Below are 21,510 nucleotides of genomic sequence, written 5' to 3' on the forward strand. Positions count from 1 at the left end.
AAACTGCAGCTGATTGACATCAATCTTAACCTGCTGCTCATGCAGTCACTTTCAAGACACTGAAGGACACTTTGGGACCTAGGCTAAGAAAACGTAAAATACACAACCACTGATAGACACTGTGTGTACAAGCAGTCTGCACCTGCATATGATATTAGAATAGTAATAGCAACACAGCTTAAATGTTTTGAACTGTCTCAGCAAATGAATATCGAGGTGCCAGCGAGTCAAAACTAAAACTCACAGCCCTTCTACCCTAAACAGTACAGTCTGTAAGTAAAGCTTAAATTATTTCTCTAAACACAAGTAATTTCTCATGTAAGATGACCAAGAGCAATTCACAACCCTCTCTAGAATGAAGTGCTTATCCAGAAAATAAAGAAACCCAACAAATTTACACAGCAAAATGAATAAATGTTTGGTAACCCCCAAATTGCTAAGTGCCCTATATAATACCACTTTGTGCCCAGACTGTCATCTTTCTGACTCAGTTTCTTCTGCATCTGTGGAGATGGGGCTACCTAGAAAGGGACAATTCCAGTCTTGTTTAGGGAGTTAATAGTGATTTGAAAATGTGGTAAATTTATCACTTCAAATGAGATAATATATGCACAAAAAGGCTATGAAAACTTGTTGAGCATCATGGTAATGATTAAAGTCAGTAAAAAAAAAAAAGGGGCATTTATAAAATATACTTTGATACAGACATGTGCTGGATATATTTCACTGCTTTATACTGTTTTTATGCATAAAATTTCAGTTGTGAATGTTATTTTACAAAGTAATATACCAAAAACATAGTATTGATAGAAATGTGAAGGAATCCCTGTAACAATAGCAATAAGAATGTGAGGGCAGGGCTTCCCTGGTGGCGCAGTGGTTGAGAGTCCACCTGCCGATGCAGGGGACACTGGTTCGTGCCCCGGTCCGGGAGGATCCCACATGCCGCAGAGCGGCTGGGCCCATGAGCCATGGCCGCTGAGCCTGTGCGTCCGGAGCCTGTGCTCTGCAACGGGAGAGGCCACAACAGTGAGAAGGCCCGTGTACCGCAAAAAAAAAAAAAAAAAAGAATGTGAGGGCAATAAAATATTTGTGAAAGTAAACCTCTCGAGGCTTTCTCCAAAACTTTCATCAAACTTCAAAAATGGATTCAATAATTTTAACAATTAAAAGGAAATTGCTTTCAAAGAAAGGAAGAACAGCTTCATACAAGTAAGGTGATAATATATTCCTGGGGAAAACAGAATCTTTAAGGCTTCCAACCCATAGTCCCCTACATGCCCCTTTCCACTAGCTCCTTTTCATTTTTAGGGTCTTAAAATAGGTATCACTCCTTCAGGTAACTTTCCCTAGAGTGTCCCTCTGAGAACAGCCTGCATTTCTTCTTCCACGATGTTTTCCCTATGTTATGGCCATTGCTTCTTTCTCTCCCCCAATAAACTGTAGAAGCTCTGGAAAGACTTTGTCTTGCGGTATCAAAAACAATCTGCTGAATTAATAAACAGTAGGCCCTGTGCTGGGAAATAGGAATGCAAAGAATACAGCAGAGTTCTTGACCTCAAGGAGCTTGCAGTCCAGTGAAAGAGGCCCCCCAACTCAAATAAGGGGAATATCCATAGTAAGTATCAATAGAGTGAAGGAGATGTTAGAGCAGAATGTCAAGAGAGACTTTCTGGAGAAAGGGCGTAGAGAGAAGAGAGAGCCGACTAGCAAGTCACAGAACCCATCTGGACTAAATCCCCCTCATAGTAGAACCCTAGCAAATTTTAAATTGAGATCATAAATGTCAACATAATTATTTAGAATTGAGTTACAGGAAAAGCGAAAGAGAAGTTCTAGAACATTGCTAAACTGTGTCTCTCAAAACACAAGCATCCTGGTAGAACAGTTAACAGTTATTTAGAGGGAAAAAGAAGATTAAAAACATCTTCAGCAAAGATACCTGGAAAATATTGTTACGAACCAGACTCGTTTTGCCCAACATGCAGCAAGCCAGAACGCTGAGATGCGGAGGTCTGCAGCAGTTTTTTCCGCAAAGCAAACAAGCGAGAAGGCAGAAAAACAACGCTTAGATCTACTTCCCCCGAAGGCAAGAGGCTGGGGTATTTATGACCTAACAAATAAAGCGGCAGGGCGGTCTGAGGCTTGTGGGGGCGTGGAAGGCGTGAGGGACATGGGGAAAGGTGATTGGAAAAAGGTGCAGTAATTGGTAGTCAATAATTGTGGTTTTGCTCAGGTGTAACTAAGCTACACACCTATGCACGTTCAAACGTGGAGACTCTTAGTATGATCTAAGGGTGGAGTTTTCAGCCCTGCACTGTCAAAAGGTCACCATGCAGACACTCAGGCATGCCCAGTTGGAGGGTCAGTGGCCCTATCCAGTCTTAACCAGCTTAGCTCAAACTGGACACAGCTGATGCCAATTCCTGGAAAACAACTCGGGCTACGAGCACCTTGGAGGACGTGGAAGTCTTTTGTAACAACAATTAAAACAACCTGTGAAAGCAGGTGAAATAGATTTGACTAGTGATTACCCACAGTTTCAATATTACATCATATACTTCAACAGGGGGATTCACAGGGCTCATTAGATTAATACAGGCTGTAAGTAGCCCTACGGGAAAGAAACTTGTTGAACTTTCTCTAAGCCAGGTTTTCCAAATTTATTTCATCAGAGAAGCATTTTTTCACAGACCACCACTGCCATCTCAATGGATATGATTTGAAAACGCTGATCTAGACATGCATATGTTAGCTACATGTTGCCTTCTTCATCAACATCATGTAAATTATTGCTTTTATTAGAGTATAATATTTCAAAAGATGTGTACAGCATCAGTGAGAATCACTTCAGAAACTATAGCTAGGGATAATTAGATCTAACTTTCTCATATACATGTAAACCATAGTTAACACTTTATAAATTTTATATTTATATATTAGTTCCCCATAGAAAAACATAAAAAATTTCAGCATTTAGCAAAGGGGATGTGGGACACAGGTTCCCAATTCAATTTTCATCCCTACTGCTGAGACCATGGAGGCACATTCTCAGTGACTTCCTGTGGAACCCTGAGCAAGTCCCTCTCTGTCTGGTCTCTATGAGAAAGGGAAGACCTGACCTGGACCGTTTCTGGATGCTCTGACATCACAATCATCCCACATTGATGCTTTAATGTACATGTTCCTTTACATAGCCAATTTTCATAATTGAAAACATGATAATCGTTCATTTTTAATTGTTTCTTTTTATTTTAATCATCCCTTCAATGTTAACAAAAGTCTTTGGTGGATAGAAATGTTTAAAAAGTGCTTTTGGTCTCTTAAATGATTGCCTGGGCATGTTGTGTCAATCCATGGTGGACTGCTATTTTCACTCATGTAGGAAAATTTTGTTTCTAATAGTGGGCCAAACTACTAAAGATTTTTCGTTCACTTCACTTCAGTTCTAGAAAAACTGTATTTGTTCCATCACAGTCTTTAAGTATAGATTACATAATGTATTCCTGAATTGTTATAAATTGAACATTTAATCATGTTTGCACAAAAAATCAAGGACATGTCTTCAGCTGATAGGAAAATTTAAAATAGCCCTGTAAGTATAGGTTTTTCACCATCCAAAAGACAGAATTAGTTTCTCAGAGATTATCACTCTGTTTTTCAGAAGACACCAGGAGATAACATTAAATGACAAAAGATATGAGGGCTATAGATATCCAAAAGCTGAGAACATAGTGAAAACTAGGTTCTTCAGACAAAATCTGAAGCAGCAGAGCACACCAGCAAGTAATTAGCTGGATGAGAAAAACTGTCCTCATTACCTGTTCCACTGAAGGTCAGTATGACAAACTCATGTTTAGGCAAATTGAGGTAACAGTGATTCTTGAATATTTATAGATTATGAGTTTCAAAGGTGAAAAGGTTTGGTTTGATGCATTTGAGGCCCATCAAAGAACATTACAGGGGCTTCCCTGGTGGCGCAGTGGTTGAGAGTCTGCCTGCCAGTGCAGGGGACACAGGTTCGATCCCTGGTCTGGGAAGATCCCACGTGCCGTGGAGCAGCTGGGCTCGTGAGCCACAATTGCTGAGCCTGCGCTCTAGAGACAGCGAGCTACAACTACTGAGTCAGCGAGCCACAACTACTGAGCCCACGTGACACAACTACTGAAGCCCACATGCCTAGAGCCCGTGCTCTGCAACAAGAGAGGCCACCACAGTGAGAAGCCCACTCACCGCAACGAAGACCCAACGCAGCCTAAAATAAATAATTTTTTTTAAAAAAGAACATTACAGTCTATTGCATTTCTCTGAAGGCAAGTTAGGTAGGCTCCCATATGGCCCGTTTTTTGAGAGTTTTATGCTTGGGAAATGGAATAAAATTTCAATTCTGGCCCATAAATCCAAAGTGGTTTTTCAAGGTTTGAAAATCTTAGTCTTTTTGAATTACAAGTCTGCCCTGCTTTGGCACTGGAAGGCATTCATGACTGCTGTCAAGGTGAGATAGAAATTGATGGATTGAAAGTCCATGTTTCTTTAGCCTGTGTCATTCAGACTTTGCTGGAGAGGGCTGGGCTTTATTATGTGTTCATTAGTTCTAGGACTATGGGGCCATGGTTGATACCTTTTACATTGATGAATCCCCTGATTCACTTATGAGGTATTAGAGATGAGAAAACCCAGGCAGCCTGGTTAACCCTCACTATAAATGAAATAACCTGTGTCCTACGAGTGCCCTCTTTAAAAAGTAGCATAGTTTAAAAGTTTTTATTCTTTCACGTTTACCATATTCAGAAATAATGTGGTAATAAAGCCTAGAGTTGTCAGCCTCAAAAAAAAAAGAATATTGACAATTGTAAGGAAAAATAAATGTTCTAAGAGTAAAAGATCATCTTTGGAAAAGTTTTGCCCTATAAGATTAGAGAAAAGCTATACCCACTTTTGTGAGAAGTAAAAATTCCCAAAGAAGAATCCGTTAAAAATGGTCATAGCCAAGAAAGGCAGAAAATGCCTGCAGGGTTGAATTTAAGAGTAGAAAACAGAGACCTGCCATAGAGGGAGTCTGGTAAGGCCCCAGTAGCATGATTCTGGGACAAAAGATAAATGATGGTAGGAATTTCTTGGTGAGTTTATCTTGGAGATTTGACAGTTGTAAATCATAAAGAAACTGGAATGTGATAAAACTATTAAAGTTAGAGATGAGTTATCAAGCTCTAAAAGTCATACAGTGGACCCCATAGTCTTAGAAAATTGTAGGCAAGGCTAATCTTCTAGTAATACCCAGAGAGCATGGTGTGTATTTTTTAATAGCCTGAATCCAAAGAGGGAGTTAGAGACTATTCAGAAAACAGGAGACAGGTCAAATAGCATAGTTTGTAACAGTGGCTTTTAACCTTCTTCATTGCCACTTCACTCACCTGGGAAACTTTTAACACATACTCAAGCCCAACCCTCAGAAATTTGGATTTTGGGTCCAGGTTGAGTCCCCAGGCAACCCTGCTTCTTAAGTGCTCCCAAGTGATTCTAAAGTGCTGCCAGGGCTGAGAATCCCTGGGTGACAACACGGAATTCTTTAAATTGAAATACCATCATTTTCAGAATAACAAACACATGGCAAAGTGGCTGCCCTAAATATTCAGACTTAGAAACTAGCTAGCTCTCACCTACCTTTCTGGCCTTTTCTTTCCACATTCACTCCTCACTCTAACCATTCTTCCCACTATCCTCCAAATACACACAGATTTTTTATGCCTCCACTCTTCTTCCATGATGAGTCTTCTGCTTCTAATACATTTACCTGTCCAGCTTCCTCTTCTCCAGCTGGTGAATTATACTGCTTTGAAAGGTTATTTGAAAGTCACCTTTTCAGTGACGTTTTCTTAGGAGTCTTCTTTTCCTTTCTCCATGATTCCATAGTTCTTTATTCAATCCAGAAGCCTACCACATCCTATTGTATTATAGTTCTTTGTTCAGTTATCCATACCTGGGAGACTAGCTACAACACTTACAACCTCTACTGACAGCTAGTCCTTTGGCAGCAGTATTTTGAACACATGTTCTTACTTTCTCTGGCTGTGGTTGATTGGATCATGGCTGGCAACTGATCCAGTCCCAATCATTCCAAGGATAAGCAATGAGGCATGAGCCAGGATTCAAAAGCAGGTTCAACAGATCCCAAAATCTGTGTTCTTTGTTCTGTGTTTCATTGCTGGATTTTTGTGTATAATAAAAATATCTATAATAAGGGTAGGATAGATCATTAAAAATAGCATGTTTATCACAGAAAATTTAGAAAATAAAAATTGGCTAAAATAAAATTTAGATTACCTATAATCTCATAATCCAGAGACAATTAAATTTTTAACATTTGGGATATGAGACAAATTGTTAATTTGGGGGAGCTATAGATATAAAATTTTATATATATACACATACAGAGAGAGAGACAAAGGGAGAGACAGAGGGAGAGAATGTTGGTTGTATATAGTAGGGAAAAGATATTTTTTAATTATGTATATAATTAACACTCAGGAAATGAAATATTCTTTTACAAAATAGTACACAATACTATATAATAGTCTATATTATGAAATTATCATGATTTATTGTTGGACATTTACACTATATCTAATTTTTATAGGTAATAGTGCAATAAATATCATGGTTAAGTCTTTGTATTTATTCTTAGCTATTTTAAAAGACATATTAATAAAAACTGAAATCTGAAAAAAAAAAAAAAAAGGCAGGAGATAAAACTCCCCTTGTGAAAAGTGTCTCCCATGTACCAGGAGGAAGGAAGACATTTTTATCATGAGAGGCGGGGAACAGAGGTTGAGAAAAGTCTGTACAAACCTTGTTAAAGTAACCCTTATCTTCCTGGTCCCTTCTGCACAATTTACTACTCGTAGCTCAAGCCCCTCTATGTTATCAATCCTTCATAAATTTATTGTTTCTTTTTCTATAAAGTATAAAAGCTTTCTTCTCTAGTCACTTCTCCACATCTTCATTCTCTTGTGAAGGTATGTAAAAATTTTAATAAAAATTGTATGCTTTTCTCCCCTCAAAAAAAAACCAACTGAAATCTGGGTTAAAGAGTACATATACATACTTTAAGGATTTTTCTACAAATTGATCAGCTTCCAGAAGGCCTGTGTGCCCATTTCCCCACATTCTCTTCAGCACTTAATACACAAACTTAAAAAAAAAAATCTTTGCCAGTTTTGTAAGTGAAAATGATATCTCACTGTTTGAATTTTAGTATCTTTGATTATTATTCTGAGTATTTTTTCTTTTTTGAGGAAAGTCATTTTTATTTCTTCACTGTGAACTTATTCCTTTAGCTTCTCTTCTTCTTGAATTGTTTTACTTATTGATTTGTAAAAGCTCATTATGCAGTAGTGCCATTAACCCTTTTCTGACATATATGTGAAAATATTTTTTTCTTATTTTATAATGTACACTTTTATTTTATTTAAGATGCTTTCTGATCCTCAGACGATTTTGTTTCCTATTGAGTTAAACCTATGAATTTTTTCTGTGTTGGCTTCTGCTTAGGGATCATTCTTAAGATTTTTCCTTGGCCCAAAATAATTTAAATATCTACCTTATGTGTGTGTATGTATATGTGTGTGTGTATGTTTCTGATTTTTCTGGGTTTTTAATTATGTTCCATTGATCTGCCTACATTCCTGTGCTGACCTACTCTGTTAATCATCATAGTCTTGCCAAATTATTAAGTATCATTTAGAGTACTCCTCCCTTTTATTAATACTTTTTTTAATTAACTATTATTGCTTGCTTATCCTTGCATATAAATTGGAATGTCCTAAAAATTCCTTTGAAGTTTTAATTAAAATTTAATTAGATTTAGAAATTAACTTGAGATATAGCACCCCATTTTGATCTCAGTCATTGAAGATAGTGCCTGAAACACAGTTAATTCTAAGTGAATGATAAATGTTGCTTAATTTAAACAGATCACTTTACCAGTTTATACTGTTAGTATGTCAAGTCTGTCCCCTACAGGAATGTAAAGTATATATCTATATGTATATATCTTTATTTGTATTTTGTTTTACATCTATATCAATAGAAAGATTCAACCAAACTGGCATGATTCTTTTGGGTTAACTGTATGAGTAAATAAAGTAGTTCATTAAGTGCTTCAGTATTAATCATCAAGGCAAAGGCCAAATTCTTTTGTTATTACTGGACTATCTCTGTAATTAAAAAAGTTAATTAACCCCACTAACTTGGATTTGATAAACAATATTCTTGGTGAGGTGGGCAGAATTCTCTGATGGCCCCCAAAATTTCTACTCCCTGGTGTACACACACCCTCTACCAGTTAGTCAATCAAATAATACCCCAGCTAGGTACTGCTCTGAAGGGCTTTTGCAATTATAATTAAGTCCCAAATCAGTTGATAATCCTGAGTAGACCTGACCTAAACAGGTGAACCCTTATAAAGGAACAGGGCTTTTCCTAAAAAAGAGAGATTCAAAATGTGAGATGGATTTGACACAAGGAAGTTTCTCAATTGCTAGTTTATAGACAGAAGGAACCACAGGGCAAGGAATGTGGGTAGCCCTAGAAGCTGAAAGCAGCCCCCAGCTGATAGCCAGCAAGGAAATGGAATCTTCAGTCCTGTGACCACAAGGAACTGAATTCTGCCACAACCAAGTGAGCCTGGAAGAACAAAGGCCACAAACATGTTGATTTCAGGCTGGTGAGACCCTGAGCAGAAAACCCATTCTTGCTGTGCCAGACTTTTTACCTACAAAACCATGAGCCAAAAAGTGGATGTTATCTCAAGCTAAGTTTGTAGTCATTTGTTATGCAACAACAGAAAACTAATATCCTTGAAATGCAGCTTGACTCCTACTTCATTATTATCCCAGATCTAAAGATATTAATGTGACTTAAATCCAACAATAACTTAATTGCCCTACTGGTCAGAATTGGATACATCAAGAATCACTATCAAAACCAATATAGAATATTTGCAGTAAGGCAAAAAGCACTAGACTAGAAGGGATTCAGCAATCCATATTGCCATTACAATAACAGAGTGCGTCAATGGCATCCATCATGCTCTAATGTCTTTAATAATGAAAAACATGTGAGAGTTAAAAAAAATCTCTAAGTGTTCTGCATCTAGGCAAGGCCTTGCTGATTAAACATTTTAAAGTTATCTCTTATCTACATTCTATACCCTCTCATGATCTACCTCATCCTCTAATGCAATTTAGAGAACAAACACTGGGAAACTACAAGTCACACTTTTTGTAAAGTGTGTTTCTAGAATACTGACATCTCAGTGGCTCCTTAGGCCCTTCCAAACACGTGATTGACAAAAGCCACTATTCAAGAAGGTTCTCATGTGCATTACATATCAGAAGTAAGGAACAATACATGGAAACAGCAGAAGAGTTTCATTTCTTTTCAGAGAAGAGAAGTATTTTAAAGGTTTCACCTTGGTCAAATGATTTCAGTCTTCCTATACAGGAAAATGCCGAAGCAGGTATACTAAGGCATAAGCTATCACAATCAGTGAGTGAAGCTCACCTATTCTATTGAATAGAGAAGTACCTCTTACGCATAAACACATGGCATGTGCACGCACATGTAGCAGCTCAACAAAACCTAAATGAAAAAAGAAAATGACCATGGAAAACTTGGGCATATAAGGACATTATTTCCTTTACACAAAGCATGCTTCATTCTTTGGGGACTCCTCCAAAAAAATGAAGCCGTCTCTTTAATTGGCTTAGTTGTGTTTCAAACGAGGTTATTTTTTGTAGGGGCAAGTTCACGCTTTCTTCCCTAGTAAAGTAGTTCTGAAAATAAAAGAACTTTCTTTAGCCAACATCCCTTCTATCAGTAAAGAACAGTGTAGCTTCTAGTCAACGACCTTAACCTCTCTTCTTCATTTGCTGGCCTTTTATAGGGATTAGTGGCTCTTTGAGTTGAGTCTCTGTAGTAGCTTATCACCTCTGACAATGGAAAATCAGGGCTTAGACTCCTCTTTTGAAAGGATGAACACAAATATCACCTTTATGGTGCAAGTTTAGGTTACTGGTGCAGGCTGATGTATATAATGAGTCTCTTAACCCTCTGTACCCCTTCATGCAAGCTCCTGGGATAAAAAACTACTTTACTCTGGCTTTCAACTAAATCGAAACTACAGGATCTAGCCTGATAACCACCACCAAACCAGCTAAAGAAATGTCCTGTTGCATGCAGACTAACTTTATAGGTAGTACAGCAATATAAGTGAAAGGAAGAGGAAGCAATCCCACTTCTACACTATAAATTCTTTTTCTTCTGCCAAGGAACAGGATGGGGCCGCCCTGCTCAAATCCTCTTCAAATGTCACCTGATCTATGTTGAATCATGGTATTCTTGTAAACTCATAGTTCCACTCTGAAGCTACCCTAAACATAACTTCTTTTAAAAACCATCTTACTATAATAATGCCTTCAACCACCTGTGTGAATAAATGATAAAAGGAAGCAAACTTGAACTAGAGTGTGAATTATTTTTCTATTTTCCTAATGTTTTAAATCTAAATTGAACCTAAATCATATAGTCATATTGACTTGGGTTTTGAGTCCAAATGAAAAATTTTAAATCTCCATATTAAATACTAGTTAGTTTAAGAAAAAAAAGAAAGGCAGAAAAACATTTGGTTTTCTTTCTCTCCAGAATCCTTGCTGGAAGATGATTGGAGTGATGTGCAGTCAGGGTAATGGGAGAGATAACAAAGGGATTATTGTAGGTTTGAAAATCTACCATTGACCACTGCAAACCTGAAGAGGCTGTGAGAGCTTCGCGGGGCACTCACAGAGATCTAGGAAGGTTGTTTGGGACTCAAGTCTGTTTCTTTCTTTCTTTTTTTAGAAAACATAATGGAAATGATGCCTGTCTGTGTTTATGACCATTTCCCTGAAAGTCTAGGGAAATATATGCTTTTGGTCAGAAATTGACTTTTGGTAACTTAGCCTCCTGATGGAACTTGAAAGAATGCTTCTACATTTTCTGAATATCCTAAAATGATGTCTGGAATGATGGACTTTATTCTGGAAAAAGAAAATCAGAAGTAAATTGGTACCAGGAAGGTGATCCTCTAAAGAACCTGGATATTTGCACTAATAAACTAAAGTATAATATTATCACTTTTTATAGATCAACCTCTTTAAAGTAATAACCTATCTCAACTGAAACCATGCAAGAAAAAGGGTCATATATTTTCATTTGGCTTCTCTGTGCCAGGCCCTTCATGTACATGATCACATTTAATTCTCACAATATCCCTGAGAGGTAAGTAGTATTATCCTCACTTTATCAAAGAGGAAATCAAGGTTCAGGGAGGTTAAATGACTTATCCAAAGTCATACAGCCTGTAAATAGCAGAAGCAAAAGTTAACCCTTAATCTCCTGCTATTGATTTTATAACATGAGAACTTCCAGAATAAAGGCTTCACCCAAGCTGGTCCTAATATATATAAATATGTATATCAGAAGGCCATGCATCAGCCCTTCACAGAGCATCAGATCAGAGAACTGGAGGATTATGTCTGTTCTTAGGTCAGAATAGGAAAAGGTGAACAAAGTGGAATAAATTATACCAAGAAATATCAATGATGAGTATTATCAAAGAGACCAATCAAAAGAAATGGAGAATATAGCAAATAATATACAATCAATCAACAAAGCAATAAATAAAAATAAAATTTGAAATAAATAATAAAATTAGTAAAAAATTTTTAAAGCAATAAACATGACATTGTTCTTAAATGTTTCTCCTTTATCTCCTCTGCCCTACCATGCTACATAGAAGTAAGATGACCATGTATATTATCAAATTAGGATATTTTTGAAAATGAAAGGAGGCCCTGTTAAAAGTTATTCTCATTCAACACATGTAAGCCAGGACCCCAAAACACTGTGACATTGAAAGATGATGAAAGGTTTTATTCTATGGCAGGTAGTTGCTATCATAGTAGGGCTGATAATAAGCAAAACACAAATTTCTTGTATCTTTAGTACTATCAAACTTCCCTACAGTTTCTAATTTTTTTCCCCTAAAGTTACCAAAATGTAACCTTTAGAAAGGGAAAAGATCTTATGAGGTATTAATGACTAAATATATTACCCTCCCAGGAGTATTTATATTTTAACACAGAACTCTTTCTTAAGCCAAAGGAATGAATTTCTAACTGTAGAGTATCAGGTATAAGCAGCACAGGTATTTGAGGAAGCCAACAGGCTCCTCAGCACCTGTTAAAACATACCATCCACAGGTAAGAAAAGCCCTACTTGTTAATTCACCTTCAGCTGTAAATACAACCAAGACTAACTCCAGGGATATGTCTCTATGAAAGACCAATGTTATTTGGAAACAGTCATTGAGCAATTCAATTGAAGTTGTAAAATATAAGCCAGAGAAAGCCTTGTAGGTCTCAGCCCTTGATCTTTTTTTCTATTGACAACTTGAAATGTTGTCATCAAGAAAACAGTCCTGGTATTTTCCTAGGACCATGGTGGCACAGATCAGACACTGAAACATGTTTAATACATTCAGTAAGCAGTGAATGAGTGAGTGACACAAGTAAACCTACAGCTAGAGACTGAGTTAGGTCCCATCCAGATCATCTAACTCCAAGTGATACACTCCTTCAATTAAGCAAGACTCAATCTCAAGTTCTTAAAGTAGTCGCATTATACAGAGGACGACAACTATTAAAACAAATCAAAACAAAATCTGCAATCAATAAAATCTTCACTTAAAACTAGAAAGAGGAGGGCCTCCCTGGTGGCGCAGTGGTTGAGAGTCCGCCTGCCGATGCAGGGGATACGGGTTCGTGCCCCGGTCTGGGAGGATCCCATATGCCGCGGAGCGGCTGGGCCCGTGAGCCATGGCCGCTGGGCCTGCGCGTCCGGAGCCTGCGCGTCCGGAGCCTGTGCTCCGCAACGGGAGAGACCACAACAGTGAGAGGCCCGCATACCACAAAAAGAAAAAAAAAAAAAAAAAAAAACTAGAAAGAGGAGAGATACATTTATAAAAAGAGAAGTGAGTATAGAGAAATTGGGATTTAGAGATGGATGCACTCATGAAATAGACAGCAAGAATTATATCTCATAAAAAGATTAATAAAAAGATGAAATGCTTTAAAAATAGGATAAGGATGGAAAGAAGATTGAATAGAAGACAGAGAAGAAAGACAAAAAGAGTGTTGTTTTTATTTTTATTAGTTACTATAAAATGAAAGATTCGGGCTTCTCTGGTGGCGCAGTGGTTGAGAGTCCGCCTGCCAATGCAGGAGACACGGGTTCATGTCCCAGTCTGGGAAGATCCCACATGCCGCGGAGCGGCTGGGCCCGTGAACCATGGCCGCTGAGCCTGCACGTCTGGAGCCTGTGCTCCGCAACGGGAGAGGCCACAGCAGTGAGAGGCCCGCGTACTGCAAAAAAAAAAAAAAAAAAAAAAAAAAGAATGATTCTATAAAAAATAATTAAATGAAGCCATATGACAAAGGGTATGAAAAAAGGAAGAAAGAGGCGCATCAGTGCCGAGGATTAGAAATACACAAACTTATATCACATAGGAGGAAGAGAGGAAGAGATATAGCTTCAAAATCTATGAGGGCTGATAAAGGAATGCAGAATCAGCAAAGGAAATATGACTTGAAGTAACAGATAAGCAACAATCTATCGGAGAGAAAATCCAAGCATGACATTTTAAAATTGAGCATAATTAGATGGAAGGAGAGCAAACATCAGAAGTGATAAAGGCAAATACACAAGACCATACACCAAAAATAATGGTAATAAAAGAACAAAGGGCAGAAAGCAGGGGGGAAGGAGAGGAAAGAAATACAAAGAAAACAAAGTAAATTTTTTTCTTCAGAAAATTCTCCCCTAAAACTTCCCATTTCCATATGCACACTCTGTAAAGAACCAGACACACAACTCTTTTCCCAGACATTGAGAATGTCTTTGCCCCCAGACGTCACCCCTAAGCCCCCCTTGCAAAAATTCTCCTGGGAAAAGCAACTGTTCAGGCAGCAGTGCCTGGGTTGGTCCTTCATTAGAATAGTTCCCACAGGCATGTGTCCTCGCTAGTAATACACAGGAATCCCATATGGCACAATCTGGATCTCGCAGAGGTGGAATCTGCATAAAGTAGGACGAAGCCAGAGCCGGCACAAAAGCGGAGACATGCATGTAACGACACTGGCTCCGTGCCCTCTGACCCAGCGCTGCGCCTGTTCCCACACTTCCAGCAAACCCAGGCAAGTGTGTCCAAGAGCTTGTAGGTAGCAGCAGTCTGTCACGGGGTGAGGGTGGGGCTGAAAGGAAGCCCAGAATTAGTCCCTCGACAGTGAACAGATCAATTTTAAGGCAGTGCCCTGTCAACCAAAAAGAAAACCTACGTGTGGCTGCAATTAACCCTGTTAGCATGTGTCTAGCATTGTCCTACTGCCAAGCAGATGACCCTGCAGGGAGATGACCAGAGCAGAAGATTCCACCGATATATCAGTTGTCTGCAGTTTGTGACTAGAACTAATGGACTCAAGTAGTAAATGTTTCTTTTGTGTATGTGTGAGTATATATTTTGGGGTGAAGTGGCCTTTGTTGTTGTTATTGCTATTGTTTGCTTTTTTTTTTCATTTTTGATGTTGTCATTATTTTAAGTAAATCCACTTTGAAATAAAGCTATACTTATATCTCCAATTCCTGGGGAAGTAAACAGATTTCCAACGATTACAAATTAGGTAAGTACACATTATGGTACTGGAAACTATTAGAAAAAATGCATAAACTTAAACATATTAACTAACAAGCATCTCTTAATAGAAAGCCACGTAAATGTACATATACACAAACACACACACACACACACACACACACACACACTCTCTAGATACCATTTCCCAGCTGTTCAGTGCAAGAGAATGAGGCCAAAGCTACCCTCCCAACTTAGAGGTCATATCTCCAGGTTGTGCCAATGTTTGTGGGATGCTTCATGTTCCTTGAATGAAAGAAACTAGAAACATTTAAACAGTATAAACTAGTCAGTTCTTGGTACCAGCTATTTACCTCATAGTTGACATTTTGATCATTACAACTCAAAAACACATGGAAAACTATGACAAAAGTTCATGTTTAAATTCAGGGATAGGCATTCTATTTTTTGAAACAAAAATGCCTCCTCAATTGTCATGATCTTTTTCTACATACATTTTAAATACTTCAATGCAAAGGGCTTAGGTGACACTGTAGGAAATGTAATTGCAAACCTCCTTATTCAACTTTTTTCTTTTTTGGGTTTGAAAAAATATAATATCACAGAATTTTATTTTGATGGGAAAGAAATTTTAAACCTTTTCCAGAAAGTTTATGGGGTTTTTTTGTTTTTTGTTTTTTGTTTTTGGTACACGGGCCTCTCACTGCTGTGGCCTCTCCCGTTGCAGAGCACAGGCTCCGGATGTGCAGGCTGAGAGGCCATGTTTCACAGACCCAGCTGCTCCACGGCATGTGGGATCCTCCCGGACCGGGGCATGAACCCGTGTCCCCTGCATCGGCAGGTGGACTCTCAACCACTGCGTCACCAGGGAAGCCCTGTTTTTTGTTTTTTTGTTTTTTGTTTTTTTTTTTGATGTCCACTGAATGCTTGCAAAGAAATAAGGGCTGGGAGGAAGTGTACTGAATTATTCAGGAACAAGTGGATACAACCATCTCTCCTTGCCAGGCATCCTGGGCTCCTGAGAAATGGAGTAGTGGGCCCTCCCAGTTCACATGCTCTCTCAGTGCTCTGAATTCTCCGCTAACAGAACATCTTCTTTATGAAGACTATGCAGTCCTGATTTGCTACGTATCTTCATATACAACGTAAAACCCAGGCAGACGGCCTCACTCGAATTTTAAGACATGTCACTCACAAAGTGGCAAAAGAAAGCTGTTGTGGGAGCCACTAAAAGACAAAAGAATTTATTTGTTAGGAAGCTGCAAGCAACAGTTATCATAAATGCCCACTCTGCCTACCCCACATCAGGGGACAGTTGGCAACTACAGGGTCCTGCAGCCCACTAACCTCACTCCCTGAAGCTGGGAGCTGCTTCTACGGGAGAAGAATGGCTGTCCTGTTTTGCCAGAATATGTTTGAAAGATTCCAACATGGGGTGGACAGTGAAATAAGAAACCAAGAAAGGATGGGGGAGATGGGTAAAAGAAAATTAGGAACATTCTTTTTTAACATACTTAATAATAATACGTAATTTGAAATCACAGAAGGGACTTGTTTGCTTTTGGTTTTGGATTGTTTATTGGTTGTTTTCTGAATCATACCATAATCAAATTTTTAATCAAGAATACTGCTTAAACATCGTACAATTTTAAGCAGTTTTTCAGCACATTGTATTACCCTCTCATACCTTCTAATACTTTTCTAAGCATATTATATTGACTTCTAATCGGAGTAAAATGATATAACATAGTGCCCATCGTGTCTTTATCAAGATGTTTACTACAATGGTTTCTAACAATGTTATCTTCTTTTATCAAGTAACTTAAATTTAAAATATACCAAGGCAGATTGTGTACATAGGTAAAATTCTACACCTGAAACAAGAGATTTTTACTAAGTTGAATGTTCTGATAAAAAGCTTGGAAGAAATGAATATGTTGTAAGGCCTTCGGCACTCAAATGAAAGATGGAGTGCAGTTATACTTCTAGGCAGTTTGCTGGCATGATATAATTTGAGGGATACTGGACTTGTCCTCCATCAAAATAAGACTCCTTGGGGCTTCCCTGGTGGTGCAGTGGTTGAGGGTCCGCCTGCCGATGCAGGGGACACGGGTTCGTGCCCCGGTCCAGGAGGATCCCACGTGCCGCGGAGCGGCTGGGCCCGTGAGCCATGGCCACTGAGCCTGCGCATTCAGAGCCTGTGCTCCACAATGGAAGAGGCCACAACAGTGAGAGGCCTGTGTACCACAAAAAATAATAATAATAATAAAAAAATAAGACTCCTTCACTGGGATGCCCAGAATGACATAACCAACACTGTGTTTCTTTGGGTTAAATGATACCTGCTCCATGTGTTTGCTTTTAAGATGTAGATAACCAACTAAGGCCGGTATTGACAACTCCAGCACAGTAAAGTTAATCAGAGTTGTGAGGACACTGCTTCCTTGGAATAAGAGGGATCTATGGAAGAGGGAAGGAGGGCCCAACCCTGACAAGCATTAAGATTCACTGAGGGGACTTCCGGGTAAGATGGCGGAAGAGTAAGACGCGGAGATCACCTTCCTCCCCACGGATACACCAGAAATACAGCTACACGTGGAACAACTCCTACAGAACACCTACTGAACGCTGGCAGAAGACCCCAGACCTCCCAAAAGGCAAGAAATTCCCCACATACCTGGGTAGGGCAAAGCAGAGAGATGCCCACACAGAGGATCGGTGCCGAGCGGCACTCACCAGCCCGAGAGGCTTGTCTGCTCGCCCGCCGGGGCGCGCAGCGCTGGAAGCTGAGGCTCGGGCTTCGGTCAGAGCGCAGGGAGAGGACTGGGGCTGGCGGCGAGAACTCAGCCTGAAGGGGGCTAATGTGCCACAGCTAGCCGGGAGGGAGTCCGGGAAAACTCTGGAGCTGCCGAAGAGGCAAGAGACTTTTTCTTCCCTCTTGGTTTCCTGGTGCGCGAGGAGAGGGGATTAAGAGCGCTGCTTAAAGGGGCTCCACAGACGGGCGCGAGTGGTGACTGAAAGCGCGGAGCCCAGTGACGGGTGTGGGATGCTGGGGCTGCTGCTGCCGCCGCCAAGAAGCCTGTGTGCGAGCGCAGGTCACTGTCCACACCGCCCTTCCGGGAGCCTGTGCAGCCCGCCACTGCCAGGGTCCCGGGATCCAGGGGCGGCTTCCCTGGGAGAACGCACGGCGCGCCTCGGGCTGGTGCAACGTCACGCCGACCTCTGCCGCTGCAGGCTCGCCCCGCACTCCGTGCCCCTCCCTCCCGCCCGGCCTGAGTGAGCCAGAGTCCCCGAAGAGGCTGCTCCTTTAACCCTGTCCTGTCTGAGCGAAGAACAGACGCCATCCGGCGACCTACACGCAGAGGCGGGGCCAAATCCAAAGCTGAGACCCAGGAGCTGTGAGAACAAAGAAGAGAAAGGGAAATCTCTCCCAGCAGCCTCAGAAGCAGCGGATTAAAGCTCCACAATCAACTTGATGTACCCTGCATCTGTGGAATACAGGAATAGACAACACATCATCCCAAATTCAGGAGCCAGGAGTCAGTGCTGTGCCTCTGAGGTGGGAGAGCCAACTTCAGGACACTGGTCCACAAGAGACCTCCCAGCTCCACATAATATCAAACGGCGAAAATCTTCCAGAGATCTCCATCTCAACACCAGCACCCAGCTTCACTCAACGACCAGCAAGCTACAGTGCTGGACACCCTAAGCCAAACAACTAGCAAGACAGGAACACAACGCCACCCATTAGCAGAGAGGTGGCCTAAAATCATAAAAAGTCCGCAGACACCCCAAAACACACCACCAGACGTGGACCTGCCCACCAGAAAGACAAGATCCAGCCTCATCCACCAGAACACAGGCACTAGTCCCCTCCACCAGGAAGCCTACACAACCCACTAAACCAACCTTAGCCACTGGGGACAGACACCAAAAACAACGGGAACGACGAACCTGCAGCCTGCAAAAAGGAGACCTCAAACACAGTAACATAAGCAAAATGAGAAGACAGAAAAACACACAGCAGGAGAAGGAGCAAGATGAAAACCCACCAGATCTAACAAATGAAGAGGTAATAGGCAGTCTACCTGAAAAAGAATTCAGAATAATGATGGTAAAGATGATCCAAGATTCTATTTCCCAGATCCAAAATCTTGGAAATAGAATAGACAAAATGCAAGAAACAGTTAACAAGGACCTAGAAGAACTAAAGATGAATCAAGCATCGATTAAAAACACAATACATGAAATAAAAAATACTCTAGATGGGATCAATAGCAGAATAACTGAGGCAGAAGAACGGATAAGTGAGGTGGAAGATAAAATAGTGGAAATAACTGCTGCAGAGCAAAATAACGAAAAAAGAATGAAAAGAACAGAGGACAGTCTCAGAGACCTCTGGGACAACATTAAACGCACCAACATTCGAATTATAGGGGTTCCAGAAGAAGAAGAGAAAAAGAAAGGGACTGAGAAAATATTTGAAGAGATTATAGTTGAAAACTTCCCTAATATGGGAAAGGAAATAGTTAATCAAGTCCAGGAGGCACAGAGAGTCCCATACAGAATAAATCCAAGGAGAAATACGCCAAGACACATATTAATCAAACTGTCAAAAATTAAACACAAAGAAATCATATTAAAAGCAGCAAGGCAAAAACAACAAATAACACACAAGGGAATCCCCATCAGGATAACAGCTGATCTCTCAGCAGAAACTCTACAAGCCAGAAGGGAGTGGCAGGACATAATTAAAGTGATGAAGGAGAAAAACCTGCAACCAAGATTACTCTACCCAGCAAGGATCTCATTCAGATTTGATGGAGAAATTAAAACGTTTACAGACAAGCAAAAGCTGAGAGAGTTCAGCACCACCAAACCAGCTTTACAACAAGTGCTAAAGGAACTTCTCTAGGCAAGAAACACAACAGAAGTAAAAGACCTACAATAACGAACCCAAAACAATTAAGAAAATGGGAATAGGAACATACATATTGATAATTACCTTAAATGTAAATGGACTAAATGCTCCCACCAAAATATACAGATTGGCTGAATGGATACAAAAACAAAACCCATATATATGCTATCTACAAGAGACCCACTTCAGACCTAGAGACACATACAGACTGCAAGTAAGGGGATGGAAAAAGATATTCCATGCAAATGGAAACCAAAAGAAAGCTGGAGTAGCAATTCTCATATCAGACAAAATAGACTTTAAAATAAAGACTACTAGAAGAGACAAAGAAGGACACTACATAATGATCAAGGGATCGATCCAAGAAGAAGATATAACAATTGTAAATATTTATGCACCAAACATAGGAGCACCTCAATACATAAGGCAAATACTAACAGCCATAAAAGGAGAAATCGACAGTAACACACTCATAGTAGGGGACTTTAACACCCCACTTTCACCAATGGACAGATCATCCAAAATGAAAATAAATAAGGAAACACAAGCTTTAAATGATACATTAAACAAGATGGACTTAATTGATATTTATAGGACATTCCATCCAAAAACAACAGAATACACATTTTTCTCAAGTGCTCATGGAACATTCTCCAGGATAGATCATATCTTGGGTCACAAATCAAGACTTGGTTAATTTAAGAAAATTGAAATTGTATCAAGTATCTTTTCCGACTACAATGCTATGAGATTAGATATCAATTACAGGAAAAGAGCTGTAAAAAATACAAACACATGGAGGCTAAACAATACATTACTCAATAACGAAGTGATCACTGAAGAAATCAAAGAGGAAATTAAAAAATACCTAGAAACAAATGACAATGGAGACACGACGACCCAAAACCTATGGGATGCAGCAAAAGCAGTTCTAAGAGGGAAGTTTATAGCAATACAATCCCACCTTAAGACACAGGAAACATTTCGAGTAAACAACCTAACCCTGCACCTAAAGCAATTAGAGAAAGAAGAACAAAAAACCCCCAAAGCTAGCAGAAGGAAAGAAATCATAAAGATCAGATCAGAAATAAATGAAAAAGAAATGAAGGAAACGATAGCAAAGATCAACCAAACTAAAAGCTGGTTCTTTGAGAAGATAAACAAAATTGACAAACCATTAGCCAGACTCATCAAGAAAAGAAGGGAGAAGACTCAAATCAATAGAATTAGAAATGAAAAAGGAGAAGTAACAACTGACACTGCAGAAATACAAAAGATCATGAGAGATTACAACAAGCAACTCTATGCCAATAAAATGGACAACCTGGAAGAAATGGACAAATTCTTAGAAATGCACAACCTGCCAAGACTGACTCAGGAAGAAATAGAAAATATGAATAGACCAATCACAAGCACTGAAATTGAAACTGTGATTAAAAATCTTCCATCAGCGCCTCCCTGGTGGCGCAAGTGGTTGAGAGTCCGCCTGCCGATGCAGGGGATACGGGTTCGTGCCCCGGTCTGGGAGGATCCCATATGCCGCGGAGCGGCTGGGCCCGTGAGCCATGGCCGCTGAGCCTGCGCATCCGGAGCCTGCGCGTCCGGAGCCTGTGCTCCACAACGGGGGAGGCCACAACAGTGAGAGGCCCGCATACCGCAAAAAAAAAAAAAAAAAAATCTTCCATCAAACAAAAGCCCAGGACCAGATGGCTTCACAGGCGAATTCTATCAAACATTTAGAGAAGAGCTAACACCCCATCCTTCTCCAACTCTTCCAAACAATATCAGAGGAAGGAACACTCCCAAACTCATTCTACGAGGCCACCATAACCTTGATACC

Source organism: Mesoplodon densirostris, chromosome 3, assembly GCF_025265405.1.
Source record: "Mesoplodon densirostris isolate mMesDen1 chromosome 3, mMesDen1 primary haplotype, whole genome shotgun sequence".
Taxonomy (NCBI): Eukaryota; Metazoa; Chordata; class Mammalia; order Artiodactyla; family Ziphiidae; genus Mesoplodon; species Mesoplodon densirostris.